This window comes from Rhineura floridana, chromosome 7 (genome assembly GCF_030035675.1).
Source record: "Rhineura floridana isolate rRhiFlo1 chromosome 7, rRhiFlo1.hap2, whole genome shotgun sequence".
NCBI lineage: Eukaryota > Metazoa > Chordata > Lepidosauria > Squamata > Rhineuridae > Rhineura > Rhineura floridana.
In genome coordinates, this window is record NC_084486.1 from 9312892 (window position 1) to 9325238 (window position 12347).

Consider the following 12347-nt stretch of genomic DNA (forward strand, 5'->3'; position numbering starts at 1 on the left):
AAATATAATAAAAATAGATATAGATAATATAATTCAATAATAATATTTATGATGACCTGGATAAAAAAAATGAATGTCTGGCTCATTTTGCATGTCCAAGGGGGCTTTGGAGTGGATCTGTGTTTCTTGAATAGCAATCCCCCTCCCCCCCACACAATGGATGTTAAATCTCTTTTGAAACGGAGGCAAATTTTTAAATATGGTATGTGATATCACACGGGGGTGGATGGATGGGTAAGTGAGGATATGTCTATTCTTCAAAACAAAACAATCCAAAATGTACAGTAACTGGTCATATCCAAGTAGGGTTGCCAGGTCAGAAGCATGCCAAACCCTGAGATTTCAGGGGTGGGCCTTTGTGATGTCATTAAGCATGATGCATTGAGCATCTACCACAGTTCCTTGGCACATACAATTCAAACAAAAAAATTCTCTGATTGGAAATTAAGATAGAAATTGTAGCTAAAGAGAGTATTCCCAGGTTCAGCTGAAGTGATGGGATTATTCCTTCTCACCTGTTTAGGGAGCCTGGGTACGGAACATTTAATCCAGCCTACTGGCAAGAAGCACCTAAGTGCCCTCAGGCCAGGGCAGTCATCAGAAGGCCATTTTAGGAAGAAGGGAGCCTAGTGTTGTGGAGATTTTGGATAGGAGCACTCAGGGGTAAAGATGTATGCCCCGAAGGCTGCAATGCTAAACACACTTACTAAGGGACTAAGCCCCATAGAACTCAGTAGGATTTACTTCTGAGTAGATATGGATTGTGCTGTTGGTAAGGCTTGACTAGCGAATCAATATCAAAGCAGGGTAGGCAACCCCCTGCCTGGAATGTCCACCCCTGCCTTTTAATGTGGCTGTTACAAACTTCTTCACAGACTTGACCAGAGCTTGGAAATAATTAGTTGCAAGTAAAGTACTTGTAATTCATTACTTTTTTGAGGAACAGTGGGTAATTCCTTTACATTTTGATTGTAATAGAACTAGGAGTAATTATATTACTTTTGTGGAGTAATTGTAATGCTTTCAGCATTACTTTTGGGCATTACTTGGGGGGAGGAGCAGGAGAAGTCTTCTGGTCCTCTGATTTGTCGATGAAAATCATGTGCCTCAAACAGGACTTCTGGGCAGCAGTGCTCTTCTCTCATGCTCTGTGAGTGGGTAGGAGGAGATGAGGGAGGAGGTAGAGACTGAGACAGGGTGGACTGGAGAAAACAATTGTTTTTAAAAAAGGATGGTGGTGGTGAAAAATGGAGGGAAAAAGGAGCCAGAGGACAAGAACACAAAGTGGCCTCTACCACCCTCTCTGGCTACTTTGCTGCATTTGCAATATTTTAACTTTTTTGCATGTCAGGGGAAAATGTTTGCTTGGGTGAGTGGCCCTTAGTTGGTGGCAGGGCAGGGTCTGGGAGGTGGTTAAGTGAGAGAGATTATGCTTGCTGGCTAAGTGGGGGGGGTTGCACTTGCTTTGATGTGCAAAGATCTGAGTAGTGGCCTCTGCCTCCCTCCCCATCTCCCTTACCAGTGGAGAGACCACCATTGCTATCTTATGGATAAAAAGAATTATTCTACTACCTCTGTATGTGTGTGTTTCTTTTTAATGTTGTTTTAGGCTACTTAGATGTGCAGCAGCCAAGGCCAGCATCTTGTAGGCATTTTTTAAAAAGTAACTGAAATGTAATTTTAAAGATTACATTTGAGAAAAAGTAATCGGTTACTTTCAGAGCCATTGTAATTGTAACAGTAATTGCTACGTTTTGGGCCATGTAATTGTAATTGTAATTTATTACTTTTTAAAAGTAATCTTCCAAACTCTGGACTTGAGCCTTCACTGCAGAGAGAGGTTTGAGACATGAGTAAGAGTTAGGAAGATTCTCTACCCTTTCCTGCCTGCCCTGTGGGCTGCTATAAACTCACGTTGACAGCCAACCTAATCCCAGTGAGTAATAACTGACAGAGAGAAAACACACATGGTTTGGTCTACCTTCACAGGCAGCAGCTTGGGAACAACAACAGTTGAAGCCGCACTTTCCAGTATGAGAATTCGCTTTTACCATTATTGAGCAAGAAACAAACCATCATGCAAACAACAAGGTGCATCATCAGTGGATTTAAAGGGGTTGAGCTGAGCACATGGAACCACTGTTGTTGCTTCTGTGGATGTAAGGCAGTGAGGTCAGAGTAAATGAAATGCAAAAGGAAAAAGATAGTGATGATTTCCTAAATCGGGGAACAGCTGCAGCACTAGGGGATTGAAGAAGACCTGCTCTGGGTGCTTGCTGCTTGCTCCTTTGGGTTGTTGTCCCTCGAGACAGCTGAAGTCCCTAGTAAGTGCTGCAAGGACTGCGACCCCCTGCCTGACCCTGGCTCCAGAAAGAGGCTGCAGTTAATCTTGCAGACTCTTGCATCAGCTGTTGCCTGAGACAGGAGGCATAAAAGCCCAGCTGCCCTTGGGCAGCAGGTCTGCTGCTGGTGAGGTCACCACTGAAGGGGCGACACCTAAGGGGCTTGCCCCTTGGGGAGTCCCTTAGGGAGTCCCGAGGGCGAGGGCACTACCCCCCTTCTATTACATTTTCTTTTTTAATTTCTATTCTGTTAAACCAATCTAGAGGAGATTGGTGGTGGGGAGGGCGTGTGGTGCATGTGTAGCTCCTGAACAGGGTGAGAGCCTGTGCAGTGAACTGAATGATAGGAGAAAGTCGCCAGATGCCTTCAAAGTGACAGACTGTAACTGGAAGAAGACTGGCCCTCCCTGGGTGTGAGACAGGAGGGGGAGTAGATGAGCCCTGTGTGAAAAAGTTTGAATGGGTATGACTGTGCCCAATTCTCGCAGAGGCCTACTGGGAAAACTGGCTGCAGCAGGTTTTGTTGGTGGGCCATATCAGGTGTTGGGTCCATATCAGGTGTTTAGGAGGAGTCTTAGTAAGGAAGGACATGGGTGATGCCACCCCCATTTCAGTGATCATGGGCAGAGGGAAGTATAGCCATGGGGATGTGGTGAATCACCATAGAAGATGAGGGCAAGGCTATCTGCGCTTTGTTCCTTGCTGCCACTCCTCTCATGGATGGGTTCCTCGTTGCTCATCTGCTGTGCCCACTGGACTGTGTGTGTTGTTGTTTAACACCAGATTGGTACACAGTAAGACCACTCTCATCCATGATTTGATTGTGGATGAAGGCGCCGATTTGGTGTGCATTACCGAGACCTTGGTGGGTGAGCTTGGAGGAATTGATCTGACCCAACTTTGCCCACCTGGATACTCTGTGCAACACCAGCACAGGCTGCAGGGACAGGGGGAGGTGTTGCTGTGGCCTACAGAACTTCCATCTCTGTCACCAGGAAACCACTCTCTCCTGGAGCTGGCTGTGAAGGTCTGCACCTGGTGTTGGGCTAAGGAGACAGTAAACTAGGGTTGCTGCTGGTGTATCGCCCACCCTGCTGCCTGGCAGCTTCTCTGAACGAGCTGGCAGAGGCTGTCTTGGCTGTGGTGTTGGAGGAGCCCAGAACTATAGTGCAGGGTGATTTCAATGTCCATGCTGAGGCTGCCTCTAATGTTCCGGCTTGGGACTTCATGACCTCCATGACGACCATGGGGCTGTCTCAAGTTGTCACTGGCCCAATACATAGGGCAGGGCACACCCTCAACTTGGTTTTTGCTCCAGATGGAGGAAGGGGTGGTCTGGAGATAGGGGGGTGGATGTCACCCCATTGTCATGGTCAGATCACTTCCTGGTGAAGTTTAGACTTATGGCTCCAATCCTTCCCTGCAGGGGTGGTGGACAGATTAAGATGGTCCACCCCCGGAGCCTAATGGAATCCACAGGATTCCTGAATGCCCTGGGGAAGTTCCCTGTTGATAGAGCTGGTGACCCTGTTGAAGCCCTTGTCATGCTGTGGAACAGCGAGTTGCATCAGGCTCTCAACACGGTGGCCCCCAAGTGCCCTCCAGCATTGTGGAGCCTGGTTTGCACCTTGGTACAGCAATGAGCTAAGGGCAATGAAACAGGCTGGATGATGGCTAGAGCACAAGTGGCAAAAGTCTGTGAGGCTGATCGGGCACAAGTAAAACATCATAACCGTGCCTACTGTGTGGTGGTGAGGGCAGCGAAGAAAGCCCACTTCTCTGCCTCCATCGCATCCTCAAGTAGCTGTCTGGTGAAGCTTTTCCGTATTGTCTGGGGTCTGTTGACATCAACTCCAGGAAATGGAGTTTTAGACCCTTCAGACGACCACTGTGAATTGTTTGCAAGGCACTTTGAGAGTAAAGTTGCTTGCCTCCGTAGCAGTCTTGATGCCCCCTCCACATCTACTGTAGTCCCCAATGAGGTGTCCAGTGCAACTTCTGCTGCAACTTCTTGGGAACAGTTTCAGTTGATGCGGCCTGATGATGTGGACAAGGTGCTTGCGGTGATGAGGCCAGCAATGTGTCCTCTCGACCCTTGTTCTTCTTGGCTTATTAAAGCTTGCTGAGGGGGTCTGACTGAGTGGATCCAGGGTGTGGTCAATGCATCATTGCGGGAGGGAGTGGTTCCAGCCACCTTGAAACAGGCGGTGATCCAACCGCTCCTGAAAAAGCCCATGTGAGGCGTCCTTCCCTGGCTCTCCCTGTCAGGTTCCTACCTGCTCGTGGTTACTGCCTGTCTCTAGGCACCACCAGGGACTCCACCAGTCCGGACCGCACTCTCTTATGGTTTACCTATCCGCTCTAGCACAGATCTCAACAGATCCCCCTGCTAGGCAACCACCAGTAACGTCCCAATACTAGTATTCCCAGAGACTCTGAATACTGGTATTGTTATTCTCTTCACCGCTGCCACCATTTGTTACAGTTCCCCTTCAGCCTTGGTCATTACCTTACCCTCCCTTCTGGTCTGTGAAACCCCAGCCAAGGATCAGGCCTTTGGTAAACCAAATTAAGTATTTATTACAGATAACAAAGCTAACAAGATCAACAAGATTTCTTCTTAAGGCACATAAGCATATGGTTTTACTCAATACTAATCCGAACTCCACCTCCCTCCTTCTCCACTCTCTCCTGGCAAACAACTCTCTCAAACCCCACCAAGCAATCCACTCTTTCTCTTCTCCCCCCCGATTCCACTCTCACTCGTCCTTTTATACATTCAGCCATTTTAAACACTCAGCCAATCATCTCGCATTCTACTGCCCATTCACTCCCCCTCCTCTTTCACTCCACTTACCATGTATCTTCTTAAACAACAACACTTACCATATATACATTAATATAGGAACATCACAGCCCACCCTGGAACCATTGGTTTGTGACAACTACCAACTGGTTGCAAATACCCCCTTTTAGGGAAGGTGATTGAGAGGGTTGTGGCGCAGCAATTGCAAGTACTCTTGGTTGCAACAGATTATCTTGACCCATCCCAGTCTGGTTTCAGGCCTGATTATGGGACTGAATCGGCCTTGGTCACCCTGATGGATGACCTTTATCGGGAGGCAGACAGGGGGTGTGCAACCCTGTTATTTTCACTTGATCTCTCAGCGGCTTTGATACCATTAACCATGGTATCCTTCTGAGCCAACTTGGTGAGATGGGTATTGGAGGCACTGTTTTAGAGTGGTTCCGATCCTCTCTCCAGGGTCGCTCTCAGATAATAGCATTGGGTGACTGTCTTTTGTCCCCCTGGCAGTTATGCTGTGGTGTGCCGCAGGGTACCATCTTGTCCCACATGCTGTTTAACATCAATATGCAGGAGATTTGGAGTGGGGTATCAGCAGTATGCTGATGATACCCAGCTCTATTCCTCTGTAACATCTGAATCAGAAGAGGCCATGCAAGCCCTGAACCTCTGCCTGGACTCAGTGGTGGGCTGGATAAGGGCCAATAAACTGAGTGTGAATCCTAGCAAGACAGAGGCACTGTGGGTTGGTGGTTCCCAAGTTCAGATAATTGGTCAGTTGCCTGCTTTGGATGGGGTCATACTCCCTCTGAAAGAGCAGGTCTGTAGTCTGGGGTGCTCCTGGATCCATCTTTGTCACTAGAGGCCCAGGTGACCTCTGTGGCTAGGAGTGCCTTTTACGAGCTTTGGTTGATAAGACAGCTGCACCCGTTTCTGGACCGGGATAGCCTGATCACTGTTGTCCACACGCTCGTAACCTCCAAGCTGGATTACTGTAATGCACTCTATGTGGGGCTGCCCTTAAGGTTGGTCTGGAAGCTGCAGCTGGTGCAAAATATGGTGATGAGACTTCTCACTGGGGCAGGGCATCGCCAACATGTCACCATGCTGCTGAAAGAATTGCACTGGCTGCCCATTTGCTACTGGGCCAAGTTCAAGGTTCTAGTTTTGGCCCTATACAGCTTGGGACCAGGATACCTGAAAGACGTCTTACCCCTTATATACCCAGTTGATCACTACACTCTGCAGGTAAGGGCCTCCTGCAGATACCATCTTATCAGGAGGTTCATTCTGCACAACATAGGAAACAGACCTTTAGTGTGGCGGCACCTACCCTGTGGAATTCCCTCCCCTTAAATATTAGGCAGGCGCCATCTCTGCTATTTTTTTGGCACCTTTTGAAGACTTTCCTCTTTCAACAAGCCTTTTGAGACCTATCCCAGTCTGCGTCTGTGTTAGAATTGCTTGTTAATATGTTTTAACCCTTTTTTAAACGATGTTTTTAAAGCTTTTTTAAAAAATGTATTAAAGTTGTTTTGTTCTAATGTATTTTAAGATCTGTTTTCCGATGTTTTAAAATGTTTTTAGTGTTTCTGTTTGCTGCCTGAGCTCCTGCTGGGAGGAAGGGTGGGATATAAATCAAATAATAAATAAATAAATAAAATGCCATACCAACCACAACAAGATTCCTATGAGTAAGGAAGAAAACTCAGCATCCCACAACCAGTCAGAATTCCTAACCAAAAACCAAAACTACAGATATCCCCATGCAGCACAACCTGACCCAGGAGCTGCAGTTAGTACAGAATGCTGCAGCATGATTGCTGACATAAGTGAGACCCTGTCAGCACATAATACCTCTGCTCTGAAATCTATACTGGTTGCCAATTTGCTATCAGGTCAAGTTCAAGGTATGCTTTCTGTGTTACAGGTGCCACATAGTACTTGTTCTGCTCTTGTAAAAAGTTGATCCTTTAGTGTGGCAGTATCTACACTGGAACTCTCTGCCTATTGACATTTTGCAGGGGCCTTCATTGTACTCTTTTGGGCACCTGCTAAAAACATTTCTGCTTAGGCAAACCTACCCAGGCATGTTTAAGCTATTATGTTTTTTATCCATTCTTAATTCATTGTTGGTTTTATTATTTTGAATATTTTTAAACATCTGTCTTTTACTGTTTTTGCTAATAATTTCATTGTTTTAATTCCTTCTGTATACTGCTTTGAGATTTTTTGCAATAAAGCGGTATATAAATGTTGTAAATAAAAAAGATAAATATATTTCGGAGTCACTGTGGTCCTTGGGTCTCTTTCCTCTTAGGAACAAAGGAATCTGCCTTTTAGTGAGTCAGGCCATTTGGTACCGCATAGCTCAGTACTGATGACATGGGCTAGCATTGGTTCTCCAGGATTCCAGGCAATAGTCTTTTCATAAATTGAATTCTGGACCTTTCCATGCAAAGCATATGCCCTACCAATGAGCTACAACCCTTCCTGAGTTTAAAAAATTATCTTTTAAAATTGTTCTTTTCAATTCACTATGAATGCACAGCAAACCTAGGGCAGATCCACACCATTCAACACACATTTGAAGCACATGAATCCCACTGCAGAATCATGGGAGCTGTAGTTTGTTAAGGGTGGTGGCAACTATAACTTTGAGGGGGAAACTACACTTCTCAGAATTCTTTGGGGCAAGTCATGTACTTTAAATGGGTGTTGGATGTGCTTTAAATGTATTGTGTGAATCTGCATTGCCTCGTAAACTGCCTGCATATAAATAATTTTGATTAATTTTTAAACTGGAAATGAGCTATAACGTTTACTGGGTGACCATGGGCTACTCACCATCTCTCAGCCTAATCTGCACTTCAGGGTGAAAACAACAGAGGGGGACCATGACCACCCCAAGGAAGAAGGGCACACTTAAAATGTAGAGGAAATAATAATGTACAACCATAGTGTGAAATCAGATACCTATCGAGATATAGTAGGAAGAAATATTTATGTAAGCATGACTGTCAAAGATGTTTATTATTTACACAACCTGTAAAGATATTAAGAGTGCAATCCTGTGCACGTTTATTCAAAAGCAAGTCCTAATGTATTCAGTGGGCTTTACTCAGACAGATAAGTATGTACAGGACTGCAACATCAAGTGATAAGAACTTCACTCACCCAACACAAAATTCAGAATCATGACATTTTAAGCTGTTTTGCAAGTGTTTTATACCTGTTTTTATGATTATTGGAGTTTAAAGGGATTTATTTCTTGTTGTGAGCTGCCTTGGTTTCCCATCAGCAACCTTACCTCACAGGATTGTTGAAAAGACTCCACACACACACACGAGATGTAAAAATACATGCATCCCATATAATAGTTTATTGTGAAAACCAGTTGGCCACTGCAGAACATTTTTTAAAAAAATATTGGTCTCCTACCAAATAAAAGCAGTGACACCTAAGTAAGACCTGCCTGCTAAAAAATGTAAATGTACTGCCTTCAAGTCGATTCTGACTGTGAATAGGGTTTTCATGAGGCTGAGAGGCAGTGACTGGCCCAAGGTCACCCAGTGAGCTTCATGGCTATGTGGGGATTCAAACCCTGGTTTCCCAGGTTGTAGTCCAACACCTCAACCACTACACCACACTGGCTCTCTTGCCCAATTGCTTAAAAAAATGGAGGGGGAGAGAAAGATTTACAATACAATTCTTTGCTATGTTCACTCAAAAGCCCCACTGATTTACAGCACAATCCTAGCCATATCTACTCAAAAGTAAGTCCTATTGAATTCAGTGGGGTTACTTCCAGGTATGTGGGATCAGCATTGCAACTTTATTCCCAGAAAAGTTAATATAGGACTGAAGCTTCATACAGACAATGTTTTCAAAATAGGCTATGAATTAGACAAACAAACTGCCCTCCAACAGGCCAGGAAAATTTAAGAAAGGAAAAAAAGGGGGGGAACCCCAAGATGCTGAGAAATATAGCTTGTAAAAAGTATTCCAAATCCGTTTATTGAAAGGAAACGAGCCCAACGCATTTTGGCCACGTGGAGTTGGCCTTCGTCAGGGGATAAAAGTTAAAACATACAAATATATATTCAGTGACACATTCTTATAAATATTCTTCATACAGTTCAATAGCCATGGTATGGGAAAATCATAGCACCCATATTACTCACATACTGATTACAAGGTGTAGCTTCAAAGTTATCTTGTAGTTAAAATGCTTCAGTTAATCTTAACAGCAATTCTTTGTAATGAGAAGTTACCCATGTAGCAATTTTGACCATAAGCATAGAGTTATATACGTTCTCTCAACTGCCTTTAGGCTCTGAGGCAGGAAAATCCAGGCCAGTTCTCTCCTCAACATAGTTTGAGTGTCACGCACATGTACCTGTTCTAACGTCCAGAAACTGAAGTCTGTCAGAGAGTGTCCACACCTGGCAAAGTGCTCAACCAGGGGAGCCGCTGGTCTACTATTTCTGATGTTATTTATATGTTCACCAACTCGCTTCTTTAGAGCCCTGCTAGTCTGTCCTACGTATAATTTCAGGCAGCTGCCTGGATCCTAGAACTGAACACACTAGTCCCCAATGGATTAAACGAGGAGTTGGAGTTTCTTCCCCTTTTATGAGTTTTGCACTTTAGTGACGTTCCCTTGGACACAGCTGTGGTCTATTTTCCTGCCTCAGAGCCTAAAGGCAGTTGAGAGTACGTATATAACTCTATGCTTGCAGTCAAAATTGCTACATGGGTAATTTCTCATTACAAAGAATTGCTATTAAGATTAACTGAAGCATTTTAACTACAAGATAACTTTGAAGCTACACCTTGTAATCGGTATGTGAGTAATATGGGTGTTATGATTTTCCCATACCATGGTTATTGAACTGTATGAAAAATATTTATAAGAATGTATCACTGAATATATATTTGTATGTTTTAACTTTTAGCCCCTGACGAAGGCCAACTCGACGTGGCCGAAACACGTTGGGCTCATTTCCTTTCATTAAACGGATTTGGAGTAGTTTTTACAAGCTATATTTCTCGACATCTTGGGGTTCCCCCTCCCTTTTTTCCTTTCTGCTGCTAGTAGATGCTATCCACCCTTGCTTTCTGGTCAGGAAAATTTAAGGACTCCTTATAATTAGAAAAATATAACACAATGTAATGGCATAATGAGCTGCATGTACAGTTTTTAAAATGTCTGTTCAAAGATTATTATTATTATTATTATTATTATTACTATTTCATGGCAGAAAAACAGCTACAGGAAGGACCACCTGAATATAAAATTTAGTTAATTATTATTTATTAAACTTGCACATGAGTTCCCACTAAAAAAGTCCCAAAGCAATTTGCAACCGAGTACAAATCAATAATAAAATCACATAAACATTATTAAAAACAAATTTAATACAATAACATATCATTGGTGATGTCCAAATGCTGTGGCAGGAGGGGGGACTGTCTTTGCCTAGTGCCAAAAGGAGGTGAAGGTTGGTGCTTGGCAGGCCTAAATGAGACTGAAGGTCATAGTAGAAGCTGAGAGAAGGTATCTATATGGGGAGAGTGCATGGGCAAGAAGTAGATTGTATGTAATGTAAGTTGTCCAGAGGATGGCAGGTGATGAAGTGGTTTTGAGAGGCATCTGTTTCCTCTCATTTGTACTCCAAAATAATGCATTAGATTAAAGCAACAACTATACAGCAGGTATACCCTTCCTGTGTCCTCATCACTTAGAAACTAATACTGGCCAATTGCATGCTGTGATGGTATCACAAACAATATTGAAGGTGGGAGGCGCTGGCAACTGGCTTCCTCATTAGTAATTGCTTTACATGACAACAGCAATAAGGAAAATACCAGGTTGTCACAATACTTCACAGAAGAATTTATTTTCCCCTGATGAAGGCTTGACTACACAGGCTGAAACGCGTTGGGCTTTGATATATTTTATACAAGAATTCATCTTTTTTATATACAAGAAATTATTAGATGCCTTTGTGCACAGAATAAAGCCATATCTTTCCAGCATTCTGGTTTTTGACCTCCTTTTTATATTTCCAGTGAATGGTTCACACTTTTTATCTTGTTATTCCTCATTAGTAAACCAATGGTACCCTTTTAGGGATGGGCGATAATTTAGATTCAGTTCTCATTTCAAGCCAAATTGATCAAATTTGCTCTTACTGAAACACAACCATCCTTTGAAATTCATACTTATTTGAATTTTGCAATGCAGTGTGCCAACTGAACAATGTTTACAAAAATGCATATATTATTGTTGTTGTTATTGTTGCTTATTTCTACCCCGCCTTTTGGCCAAAATGCCCTCAAGGCGGCTTACAAAAAAACACAAGTATAAAAATACATCAATATAAAAATACATTAATAAAAACAATACAATTTACAATAGGCAATACATAAATAAATAAGTGTGGGTGAGAAGAAGGATGGGCACAGGAGAAGTCCAAAGGAATGGATCTTGAGGGGAAAGACCTGGAGGAGAGATCCTTTCTCCATGACGACTGAGATATATGAGGGGAAAGTGCATAAAAATGAATATATGAGTGAAAATAACATGCAAAAAAGCATTATGTGATGAGAAACAGCTTGCTAAAATGTGTACACTAGTAAAAACTCTACAAAAATATGTTTATTAGGAGTTTGTACTAAAATGCTGGAGAATTTTCAGAAAAATCATAAGTTGTTGCAGAAATATTGAGAACTGAATTGGAAAAATGAGACAGAGATCCAAAACTGACATCTTTCCATCCCTATACCATTTGGACAGGATTTTTTTCAGTAAGGGGCCATTTGCTACTGCTGTAGCTTCAGTTGCTATTACCATCTGTTCCAAGTGCTTCTCTCTCCTTAGCCCATCACCAAATAGTATTTGCAGAGGTTAGGAGTAGGGTTCATGCTGGTGCAGCTACACAGCCCTGACCTTGCTGCCACCACATTCTCCCCATTCAGGTAAGCTGCAGGGATGCAGATGTCAGAATGGTTGCTCCGCCCCACTGCATAAGTCACTACAGCATCCCTCCCTCCACATTACTGTTTTCATTTGTTGTTAAAATGTTGCTGGTTTTTCATTATGCTTTTAATGTCTACTTTTATAAAGCTCAGGTTCAGGATTCCAATAGCTGATGTAAGAGAGATGAAGATAAACAGTGCCAACCATTTGCCAA